This window comes from Urocitellus parryii, chromosome 5 (genome assembly GCF_045843805.1).
Source record: "Urocitellus parryii isolate mUroPar1 chromosome 5, mUroPar1.hap1, whole genome shotgun sequence".
Classification (NCBI taxonomy): domain Eukaryota; kingdom Metazoa; phylum Chordata; class Mammalia; order Rodentia; family Sciuridae; genus Urocitellus; species Urocitellus parryii.
Window position 1 is genome coordinate 83668129 of NC_135535.1, and position 12969 is coordinate 83681097.

Genomic DNA, 12969 nt, shown 5'->3' on the forward strand with positions numbered 1-12969 from the left:
CTCCTCTACTTCTTTCTATGTAAGTGATTTTCAGGTGATGGCACTGACTCTATGTGACGTACCTGTACTCCCCCATCAATCTCCCTCTGCAGCTGCATCCGGAAATGAGGGGAGAAAGTAAGTCATTAAATAATGTACTGGATCCCCTTTAGGGCCCCTTCTATGGGTTATCACATATACAAACTAGGAAGAGCAATCACAAGAAGTGCAGCTATTGTGCATGGAGTACCCAGCATAGCTGAGATCTTAGGGAAAGTGTTCAGTTTCTCAGGTAATCTTCATAGGAAACCAGTAAGATAGCCAGGGTCACTACTACCTCACTCCACCAATGACAAAACTGAGGTTCTTGGGGTGAAATCCAGGTCACCTGGTACTGCTTCCAGGCTGTCTGATGCTAGGGTTCTCAGAAGGGGATCTTTGACTTGTCGTACTCAGACACAGGGCAAGGAGGCCACATCTAGGACTAAGTAAGACAGGACTGGTTTATCCATGAGGCCTAGCGACATGGTGCCATGGGCTGGGGATGTGGCTCCAGCGGTAGCTCGCTGGCCTGGCATGCGTGCGGCCCGGGTTCGATCCTTAGCACCACATACAAAGATGTTGTGTCTGCCGATAACTAAAAATAAATATTAAAATTAAAAAAAAACATCTTTCAGAAAAAAAAATGGTGCCATGATACTTCTAGAGAAACACAAAAGTGTTTAAATTGTAAAAGTGTGATTCAAATTTTAAAATCAGAAGAAAACATGAATATCATAATTTGATAGGTAATAATGAATGATAAATAGCAATGAAAAAATAGCACTGGCTTCAGACTAGGTTATATTTGTCTGTATACTAACAGAATAATAAAACAAAATTCTTGGTATATTTTTATGAAGGAAGGAGCCCCCAAAAGCCAAAGGGACAAGTGCCCGAAAACATCACATGTAGCCGGTATTTTCATCTGTTTCAAGACATTTTGAAAAATTTTTCTTTAATTTCTCCATTGACCCATCAGTCACTGGGAATATATTGTTTAATTCCCAAGTGTTTGTGCAATTTCTACTGTTCCTCTTGTCATTTATAATTTTATTCAATTGTGGAAGACACTTTGTTTTTAAGTAAAAATTGAAACCAACGTATGACCAACAGCACCATATTTACCTATCATTTTCTTTTACACTTGTGATTTTCTTGGTTTGTTTTTGTTTTGGTTTTTGTTTGATACTGGGAATTGAACCCAGAGGCACTGTACTGCTGACCTTCATCCCCCGACCCTTTTTTTTTTTTTTTTTTTGAAATGGTCTAAGTTGGTGTAACACTCGCTAAGTCGCTGAGGCTGGCCTTGAACTTGTGATCCTCCTGCCTCAGCTTCTCAAATTGCTGAGATTATAGGCCTGGGTCATTGTGCCTGAGTAGACTTGTAATTATTAAAAGATACTACATTATGGGAGGCAGCAAGGTATGTAAATCCAAGTATCCCTTCCTAATGAATGATATATGTAGAAGATAGCAAAATTAATAGGGGTTTGAAAGGAGATTAAACATGTTATGGTTGAATTGTGTCTTCCCTAAATAAAGATGTTGAAGGTCTAACCAAAAGCCCCTAAGGATAGTCCTTGTTTTGGAAGTAAGGTTGTTGCAAATACAACTAATAAAGTTAAAATGAGGTCAAACTCCAAGGTGTGGTGCCTCGTGCCCTTGTAAGAAGGTGGCCATGTTCCAGTGGAGACTGGGAGAATACCATGTGGTGACAAAACAGAGTTTTATTCAGTTATATGTCATGGAATGCCCTATTGCCAGGAAACCACCAGAAGCTAGGAATAGAGGTAAGGAAGGGCTGCCCTTCAGCGTTCAGATGGAGCACGGCCTTGACGACACCTTGATTTTGGAATTTTAGTCTCCAGAACTGTGAGACAATAAATTTCTGTCATTTTAAGCCACCAGGTTTGTGGTACTTTGTTAAAGCACCCCTGTAACTTGCCTTTCCAACGGACACTTAATTACAGAAACACTGGCGAAAGAAGACCAGCAGGCAAACTCGTACATACACATACATCAGATTTGGCCAGAAAAGTTGGCCCCAGCCACAAACCACTTGTATCACAGTGTCTCTTTCTAGATCTCTTTCCTTTAATTCCTTGTCCTTCCACCTAACAACACCTGTAAATTAATCAGGGTTGAAAGTGACATGAGAGAAATTAGATCTAATCCCTGAACTTCCTTTCCCTTCAAGAAACCCTTCACAGGCCCTCAGGGGAACCAGACCACAGGCCAGAAACTAGCTCTTTAACAACACACTCCCTGGAAAAACACGTCCCTGGTTTTTCTCTGTCTCTTTTTCTCTCTTTTTCTCATTCAAATTCTGTAACTGTATTCTTGTAACATTCAATTCAGATTTTAGGAAGAAAGTGATTCTATAAATGATAATAGCCAGGGATGGTGGCACTCACCTGTAATCCAATCTATCTGGGAGGCTGAGGCAGGAGAATCACAAGTTTAAAGCCATTCTCAGCGATTTACTGGGACCCTGTCTCAAAATTAGAAAATAAAAAGCACAGTGAACCAAAACTCTGGAACCCTGATATTCTACTTTGGGGGCATGTTTTACTCTGCTCTGATTTGCTCGTTTCCTACAGCACTTGTTCCCTGGTCTCATGGAATATCTCAGTTTCTTGGGTCCCCATTTTTTTTAATATTTTATTTTACTTATTTATTTTGCAACCAGCATCACTTTCCCTTCCTTACCAAGCCTACATTCTCAAATGAGTTCCCCAAAGTTTCCTTTGTCCTCTAACCTTGATTACCTTGCATCTCTATCTCTCACATCACCCAGGAAAATTCCAACCCTGTGTCAGTTCTCTAGCCCCTTCCTCCATCCCAATGCCCATCACCTATACCCTGCTGACAGAAACCTGGCAGCTCACGGGACTGGTTCCCCTACATACACCTTCACGGCTTCCAAATTCATCTGAGCCTTACCTGACCACTTGTCCTTGGTCAGCACCTACTTCCATTACCCACAATAATTATTCCAAATGTGTGCTGTTTCCTACCCACACCTTAGATCCCTCTCTTTTGTAGGATGATCCTGCTTCATTCTTTACCAGTGAAACTGAGATCATGAGGCATACCCGTCCTCACCTTTTCTCATGCCTAACGACTTACTTATGTGCAATATGCTAGTCAGCTAGGACTGCCACAACCAAATAACACAGGCTCCATGACTTAAATAATACACATTTAGTTTTCCATAGTTCTGGAGTCCAGAAATGCCAAGATCAAGGTTGTGGCAGGGCTCATTTTCTGGAGAGGGCTTGATTGTTGCCTCAGAGACAGCTGTCTTCTCTATGTCTTCACCGGATTATTCCTCAGAAGACGCACCCAGGGGATGGTGGGAGAAGTTCCCTGGTTTCACTTCTTAGAAGGACACCAATCTGATTGGATCAGGGCTCCCCACCTTTATGACTTCACTTAACCTTAATTACTTCTCTGTTCCAAATGTAGCCACACTGGGGTTAGGGTTACAACACATGAACTGAAGGTAAGAGCAAAGGGACACATAAGTCAATCCAAAGCTACAACCACAGAAACTTTGATTCTTTCACGCTAAATTCAGAATATATGGTATCTTTTCTCTCATTAATAGAGAAATGCAAATCAAAACTACTCTAAGATTCCATCTCACTCCAGTCAGATAGCAGCTATTAAGAATACCAACAACAATAAGTGTTGGCGAGGATGTGGGGGAAAAGGTACAGTCATACATTGCTGGTGGGACTGGACATTGGTGCAGCCAATATGGAAAGCAGTATGGAGATTTCTTAGAAAGCTGGGAATGGAACCACCATTTGACCCAGCTCTCACACTCCTCAGTTTTTACCCAAAGGACTTAAAAACAGCATACTATAGGGACACAGCCACATCAATGTTTATAGCAGCACAATTCACAATAGTTAAACTGTAGAACCAAACTAGATGCCCTTCGGTAGATGAATGGATAAAGAAAAGTGGCATATATACACAATGGAATATTACTCAGCATTAAAAGAGAATAAAATCATGGCATTTGCAGGTAAATGGAGTTGGAGAATATAATGCTAAGTGAAGTTAGCCAATCCCTAAATACCAAATGCCAAATTTTTTCTCTGATATAAGGAGGCTGATTCATAGTAGGTTTGGGAAGGGGAGCATGGGAGAAATAGAGGAACTCTAGATAAGGCAGAGGGGTTGGAGGGAAAGGGAGGGGGCATGGAGTTAGAAATTATGGTGGAATAAGATTAGGGTATCATTACCCTAAGCCCATGTATGAAGACATAAATTGGTGTGAATATACTTTATATACAACCAGAGATATGAATAACTGTGCTCTATATGTGAAATATGAATTTTAATGCATTCTGCTGTCATATATAACTAATTAGAATAAAAATTAAATTAAAAAAAAGCACAGTGAATAAAGCTCAGTAGGAGAGAGCCCCTGGGTTCAACCCTCAGTACTAGTGATAATGACATCACTCTTCTCCAAATATTAATTCTGATAAGACAACAATGACAAGATGGAGCCCAACTCCCATTACCTGCCGGGTTCCTGGGTTCCTGGACATTAACATCAATACTGTTTGTGGTCAAGTTTCCAGGCATAAGCTGAAATTTCCCCCACGTTTATGGGTTATGTGCATTGACAGAAAATTATACTGTTTGCCTAATAAACGCTGTTTATTAAGAAAAGACTTTATTGGGGCTGGGGATGTGGCTCAAGAGGTAGCGCGCTCGCCTGGCATGTGTGCGGCCCAGGTTCGATCCTCAGCACCACATACAAAAATGTTGTGTCCGCCAAAAACTAAAAAAAAAAAAATAAATATTAAAAATTCTCTCTCTCTCTCTCTCTCTCTCTCTCTTAAAAAAAAAAAGAAAACACTTTATTATTTCCTATTAGGAAATTTTAGGACTGGATAAACCAAAAAAAAAAAAAACCCTATATTTCTTTTTAGAAAACCCCAGAAGTCTGCAAAACCTTCCAAATTAAATAAATAATGGAGCTTGGGTACAGTGTTTATTTAGTGTGTACAAGGCCCTGGGTTCAATACTAGCACCACACACACAACACACATGCACATGCACATACACACACACAAATGCAACAAATACATTAATAATCGGATGTCTATAAGAATCTGATAGCTGGTGGTACATGCCTGCAATCCCAGGGGCTCAGGAGGCTGAGGCAGGAAGATCAAGAATTCAAAGCCAGCCTCAGAAATATTATTAAGTTGTTCTAGTTAGTTGTACATGACAGTAGAATGCATTTTGACACATTGTACACACATGGAGCATAACTTCTCATTCCTCTGGCTGTACATGTTGCTGAGTCACAGCAGTAGTGTAATCATACATGTATACAGGGTCATAATGTGTGTCATGTTCCACTGTCCTTCCCATCCCCAGTGTCACACCCCTCCCCTCACTTCCCTCACTCCCCTCTGCACAATACAAATTTCCTTCATTCTTCCCTACTCCCTCCCCACTGTGGATCAGCATCCATTTATCAGAGAAAACATTCAGCTTTTGTTTTGTGGGGATTGGCTTATTTCACTAGCATGATATTCTATAGTTCCATTTATTTACCTGCAAATACCATAATTTCATTCTTCTTTAAAGCTAAGTAATATTCCATTGTGTACATGTACCACATTTTCTTTATTCATTCATCTGTGGAAGGGCAGCTAATTTGGTTCCACAGTTTAACTATTGAGAATTGAGCTGCTATAAACATTGTAGTCAGCCTCAGCAATTTTGCAAGGCCCTAAGCGACTCAGCAAGACATTGTCTCTAAATAAAAAATTTTTAAAAGGGCTGGAGATGTGGGTCAGTAGTTCAGTGCCCCTGGATTCAATCCCTGGTACCAGGGAGGGAAAAAAAAAAAGAATCTGGCAAATGGCCTGACTTAGAATAATAAAGAGATTGAAAAAAATGCTTTCTATTTTGTCAAGGAAAGTGCAGTATAGAACAGGAATAAGACAAGTATGTAAGACCTGCTCTAAAAGACAATCATCTGTGCCAAGGTGCAGCTTAGCTGTCTCCAGGAACAAGTATTTTCATAAGGCTTATCTTCCATAACACCATGAACAAATTTATTAGCTTACCTACCAAAACTATTCATGAAGACTAGCTTGAGACTCTTGGTGCTGTGCCCACAGAGTCCTATGCCCAAAGTCCGTATATAATAAACTCTGTCCAGTCTTAAGACCCACTCTAAAATCACCCAACCCAAGCCAAAAGAACCAGCTTCTCCCTGCTGAGACACTACTAAGCCTTTGGCAGGGGTGGTCCTCCTTCTGCAGTCAGCATAATAAACTGAGCTTTGCTTGATCCTCAGATTATTCAGCTGGTCTTTGGAGCATTAACAGTCAAACCCTTTTTTTTTTTTTTTTTTTTTTGCTAAGTGAGACCCATGTTATCTGAGTTGAATTAATTTCATATGGCTGAGCTGATGTTCCTCCCCCATCCCCCTGGCCATCGTGCTTACCTCAGAGGATGGACACATGACCTGGGCGAGTCCAAGCCAATACTGAATAAAGGGTTTGACGCTTGGGATGGGATGTTTTAGATATCTAAAGCTGAAATATGTAATGAACTAAATATGGGAGAGAGACAAGATAGGATTCTCCTTGTGTGTTAAGCAAAGCAAATGATTATGCTGCTGGATCTTGGGATTCAGACCACTCAAGCCAATTGGTGGGGAGAAGGGATAGGAATACGCCAGGATCTTGGAGTTCATTACCTATCTCTTTTTTTAAATAATTAATTTTTGTGGTACTGGGAATTTAATCCAAGGGTGCTCTACGATGGAGCTACACCTCCAGCCCTTTTGCATTTTTATTTTGAGGCAGAGTCTAAGTTGCTGAGGCTGGCCTCAAACTTGTTATCCCTCTGCCTCTGGCTCCCAAGTTCCTGGGAATATAGGCTGTTACCTACCTTTTAATGGCTTCAATAAGATATATTAAGGAAGGTGAAGGCTTCCAGCCAAGCTGGCCCATTTGAAGATATAAAGGAATAGCCAAGAGCTTTGTTAATAATACTAGCTCGTGTTGTGTGTTGACAATGTGCCAGGTGCCATTCTGAGAGTTTTACATGGCAGCATCCCCTGGCATGCCATCTGGCAAGCGGAGGCACAACTGTTTTCCCAAAGCTGAGAGAGAGACTGGTACCATCCAGCTAAGGGTGCAAGGTTAGGGGCAGGAAGCCTATGACTAATCACAGGGTAACTCCAAGTTCAAGAAAGTGTGCTCCACTAAATCTGGGCCTTTAACCCACAGAGTTGTCAGACGTCAGACCTACCAGCATCTAGCGGGGGTTTTAAAGGGATTTGATTGCCAAGGCAATGTCGATGGCCTGCAACAGGCCCTGGGATTCCTTGTCCTCTACAGAGATTTTCAGGCTTCCCTCCATGCACTTCCTGTAACCGTGCCAAAAGGAAGGGCTGTACCCGGGTATAAAGCCAGAACCATGGGCTTTCAGACTGGATGACCCAGAAACCCACTGCTCCATTGGGGCAGGGAGTCTTGCTAACCCTGACCAGCAAGGAAAAAAAGAGAATGTGTACTTGTTGCTTTTTAAAGTACTGGTACTCAGGGCCTCACACATGCTAGGCAAGTGCTCTACCACTGAGCTATGTCCACAGTCCTTTTTATTTTTTGAAACTGAGTCTACATTGCCCAGGCTGGCCTTGAACCTACCATTCTCCTGCCTCAGCCTCCCAAGTCGCTGGGATTTCAGTAGTATACTTTGAACCCATGATAGCTTAAGTAATTTTCCCTTCTCTTTTACAAAGTCCAATTCTTACTCTGCAATGCCTCAGTTTCCTCAACTGTCATGTGGGGGTAAAACTGATATTTCCCACCTGGGATTGATGTGAGGCTTACATGACTGGTGCAGGATAATAGCTTGATTAGTGTTGGGCATCATCCTCCTACCATGTATTGTGGTATAGGGAAATGGTTTAATTATCCATGTGTTTGTAGACTTGTCTTCTGACAGTCTACAAGTGGTGATCCATGGATTTAGGAGGGATGGACATCCCTTGGGCTTGGGATCCGTGAGTAGTTTCTGGCTCAGATCATCTCCCTTGGGGAGAAAGGTTAAGTATGTCTTTGACTTTTTTATGGGGTGGTAGAGGACTTTAAATGGGCTCATTGTTGAAGTACATGCAAGGATCTGTGCGTTGAAATGAACCAAAGGCTGAAAAGAAATGAATGAACTACGGAACAGCATCTGATGACTTTGAACTCCGGACTCCGTTCCCAGCCTCAAAACCAGAGCCACAACCAACGTGATGCAAAGGCAAGAAGTTGTGTCTCAGCTTTTGAGAAGTGATTAAAAGGAAAGTGGGAAGTTTCAAAACAGAGAGGCATAGAACACAATGGGCCATTGTTGCTAAATTGTGGGATTTAGACTCTGCCTTTTTTTTTTTTTTTTTTTTGGTACCATGGATTGAACTCAGGGGCACTCAACCACTGAGCCACATCTCCAGCTCTATTTTGTATTTCATTTAGAGACAGGGTCTCACTGAGTTACTTAGCACCTCACCTTTGCTGAGTATGGCTTTGAACTCATGATCCTCCTGTCTCAGCCTCCTGAGCCACTGGGATTAGAGGTGTGTGCCACTGTGCACATTCTTTTATTCAGAATGCTAAGGACTCAAAGAGTATAGGATGGGGCCAAGGATGGATCCAGGGATGCTCAGGATTCTAAGCCAGTCTTCCCAGTACATCTACACCTCACAGATCCCTCTCTTCCAAACCCTCACTGCTGCTCCAAGTACCCACTACCCAGGGTGGCTTCAGCAGGATTGCCATCCCCTGACCTCCTTACAAATGTCAGTCCCCCCTCCCCTGGGACTCCCCTCTTTCCTCCGGCATCTGACATAGCCCTATGGTGGTGCACAGAACCTAACAGACAACAGACACTGATTTCAGAACTATTTTATTTGAAGAAAATTTTCTTCTATAGTTCTAGTTCTAAACAAAATGCTGTCACTGTGAGTGCTTCGCAGGCATTGCATTTAAATGAATCATGATAATGTTCACACTTTCAAGCCACACTTAGAATTAAAGACTCCATACAACTTTTTTTTTTAACAAAGTTCAGTCAAAACAAAACAGAACTATTCATCCTACAGAATATCATTTTTCCTAAAATGACTACTAGATAGGAAAACATCGTCGGGACGACCAAAGTGTCCCTATTCTGAAATTTTTTTAAGCGACACAATAATGCAAATCACATTTTCCTTTTCTTCACCAATAATAAACCTTGGCAACCATTTGAAAAAGCACCAGCCAACCCTACAAAAGTGATTTCAGCACCCTTTGCTCTTCAAAATGGACCCTCTTTTGTGATTAATGTTTCCTGTAGGAATGGATCAGAACGGTGAGGGCAAAAGTGAAGCAGGTGTGCACTGGTGTGCTGCACCTTGTGTCCCCAAGTTCACACAAAAGGTGGGAAACAAACACTCTTTGGTGAATGAAACCGAAGGGTGGAAAGCTACTGTTGGATAATCATCACAAAGGCAAAATCAACTGATTTTAGTAGTGTCTGAGCGAACATTTATTAATCCCCCTCACGGGAAGGTGTTGGAGGCAAAGCTATACACACAGGCAGGCGGAGAGCAGGCTCTCTTCCCTCCTCCTTGGATCAGATCAAGCTGCCAAGCCCTCTGCTACAAACGCTGTGATGCTTAGCTAATATTTCTAAATAAAGCAGATTACATGTGACTTTAACTTTTTCACAAAAAATGAAGTATAGAGATTATAATATGTAGCGAGGGAAAAAAATATGGTAAAAAACTAAACCACAGGATGGGATGTTTGAATTTAAAGAAAAACAGGTTCATGATGATGATGATGAAACCATGAAGTCAAAGATAGACTGTGGACCCAGACTGAAGAGGCTGCCAGACCAGAGCCATGTGCCCGAAAGAAGCTATCTCCTTTGAGAAGAAAGCCCTGGTTTAGACCCTTAGAGCAGACATTTACAAGGCTCAGGGTCTGTGGCTTACTATGCATGTGTCCCTGGCTCTCAGCATTGTCTTGCTCTGATGAGACACTGAAGCATTTCTGGTAATCAGGGAATGTAGCTGAATCCACTTGTTGCTTTGAAAGCCATTTCTCAAGGTACCTATCCACACATTCAAGGCCTTAACTCCTAAAGCAGGGTTGAAAACAGGTTTCACTCCATTCTGACGGACGGGTAAGTGGTACCTGGAAGCATGGATTGGACATGGGTTCTGAGAGCAAACCCTGACCTAGGGAGGGAGGGCCACAATCCTTCATATGTCACCTTGAAAGAACAGCAGCACAGAAGCCACACACTCTCTGCTGCTCATCTAGGAAAAAGGCATCGACAGGCTTCCCTTTTCCCTTCACCAGGCTGCCTCTTGAGTGGTCTGCAAAAGCCACTCTTCACCGAATGCTGTTTGATAAGGAAAAACAAGGCTTTTCTCCTCAATTTACCTCTTGGCCAAACAGAAAGGATCATCACTTTACCTGGACATCTGAAAGCACTGCACCCTCGTTGAAAGGAAACATTTACTTCTTTCTTTTGTAGAGAGAAAGAGCTTTGTCTATCACAGGATAGCTTTAGTTAATACCTAAGGCATTTGGAATTACATGGGATCTTGGTTTTAAAAACTAAAAAAGATGGCAGAGTTCAGTTCTCTTTGGTTTCATGCTGATGTCTTTCGCTTATTTCCTACTGGTATCCATGTCTCCTTAATACCTTATGATGACGACTTAACCAATACTGTCAAAAACCATCAACTCTTACACATCCATCAGAAAACCTTTTAAATGAGGCTAAAAGAGAGAGACCTCTGAAACTAGGCATTTTTGAAAGTAAAGTCAGAAGGAATGACAGGAAGAAGACACAACCTCTCCTCCTAAAGACCCTCCTGTGAAGATGGGTACTTCTGGCCAGGCAGCTTCCAACTGGGTCCTCCCAACCACTTCCTTCCCCAGAGTAAGTCAGCACCCCTCAGAAGCATCTGGGGGTGGGGGAGGATAAAGCATTTAGAGAAGGACAATGGGAAGAAAATAGATATTAGCAAATTTAGTAAAGGACAGTCTTGAGGGATGAGGGGAGATTTTCATGGAAAATTGCCTTCATTATAGGCAGAGTCTTCAATATAATACTGGCACCAATGAGAGAGTGAGCTAAATAAAAACTACCCTCAAAATGTCAACACAGATGATGCGCACAGCAGGGTGATGTCATAAAAGCCACAGATCTGTTCCTATTACACATTCTTTCACTGCTGGCAGCTGAAAACAAAATCTTGTTAGGAGTCTGTGTATCTTAGGGCTAAAATATGCAAGCATACACACACATGTGCGCACACATGTACACACACACACACACACACACAATCAAATCAAGCTTATAAAAGAGCTTTGTGGATCAGAGTTTACCTTTACTTGGTCCAAAAAAATCTAATTGTCAGCCTTAGGAAAATAGACCCAAAGTATGTAATCAGCAAGAGAATTAACTGGTTGGCAGAAATAATACTGTGTTTTATGTGATGTGATTATGTACAAATTAATCTCTAGACATCTGTCCCATACTAAATCCACTGGCTAGTCTTCTGAACACCTAAGACCTTAAAAAGTTAAACTCTGTAGCAACAAAAATAAATTAGACTTTAAAAGATACATCATGAAAATAGAGGTCACTAGAAATTCAATTCTACAATGACTATAACTTAAAATGAATCTATTCTTTAAGTAAGTATCATTCCTGGGATGAATTCAGTTCAGTGTTGCTTAGAAAAGGAAAGAAAAAAAAAAAAGCTTAGTACTTGAAAATCAATGGGTATGGCTTTAAAACCCTTAAACAGTGCTATAAGTAGACTAATAGAATTATTTGCTGACAAGATACAAAGATTCATCTCCTTGCCCAAAATAAAGTCTTAATCATTTTTGCCTAATACTTCTGAAAAGTCATGCAAATGAGATTTTTGTAACCAGATACTTGAGGACATGGTTGTAAAGAAACCCTGTAGTGACTCCTTCAACGAACTGAAGAACTCTGGATCGACTGTTCTCCTTACTGCATCTGCACCGTGAATGGCATGCTGGAGGCACACAGTGTTTGGAACACGTTTATCTACTGTGACGGTTCTATTTTTCTATGGGGCTTTCTTAAGGAGAGGCACGCTGTGACTAAAGTGGTTTTGCCTGCCATTAGTGCAGAAAGTTGGACTCTGGCTCACGGTTTTCCTGATTCCATTACAAAATACCAGATAACCTCAGAAAATGTTTTTCAATCAAAATAAAATTTCCATAAGTATGGGTATAGAGTTTTTCGTTGGTGCTTAGTGCTGGGGATTAAACCCAGGCCCTCATGTATGTATGGCTAGTCATGCACTTGGCATACTCTACCCGAGTATATATTTGTAAAGGAATGTTAATCTATGATTGGCAGAAGCTTTCACTCATTGTTAACTGACTTAATGAAATTGCTTGAGTTGTTCACTGCTATTGCTGTGTGAGCCACCTGGGTTCACAACTAAGGTAAGTCAAGCATCTTACCTAATTTCAGAAAGACCCCCAGAGGTGGTCAGGGGTGATGGCAAACACCTGCACTTCCAGTGATTCGGGAGGCTGAGACAAGAGGATGTCAAGTTTGAGGCCAGCCTGGGCAACTCAGTAAGACCCTGTCTCAAAGTTTTTAAAAATGGCAGGGGGTGGAGAGCACAGTGGGGATGTAACTCAGGGTAAAACACTCTTGGGTTCTATCCCCAGTACCAGAGGTTTAAAAAAAAAAAAAAAAAAACAGTGGCCATTCCTCTCTCTCTCCTTCCTCTCTTTCTAGCACAAATGTTTTACAGCTACCATCACCTTAATCCACAAAAGCAAAACGTGAACTACAAAGCTAAAAGGTATCCTGATTTAAACATGATAAACAAAAACTAAGTCAAATACATTCAAT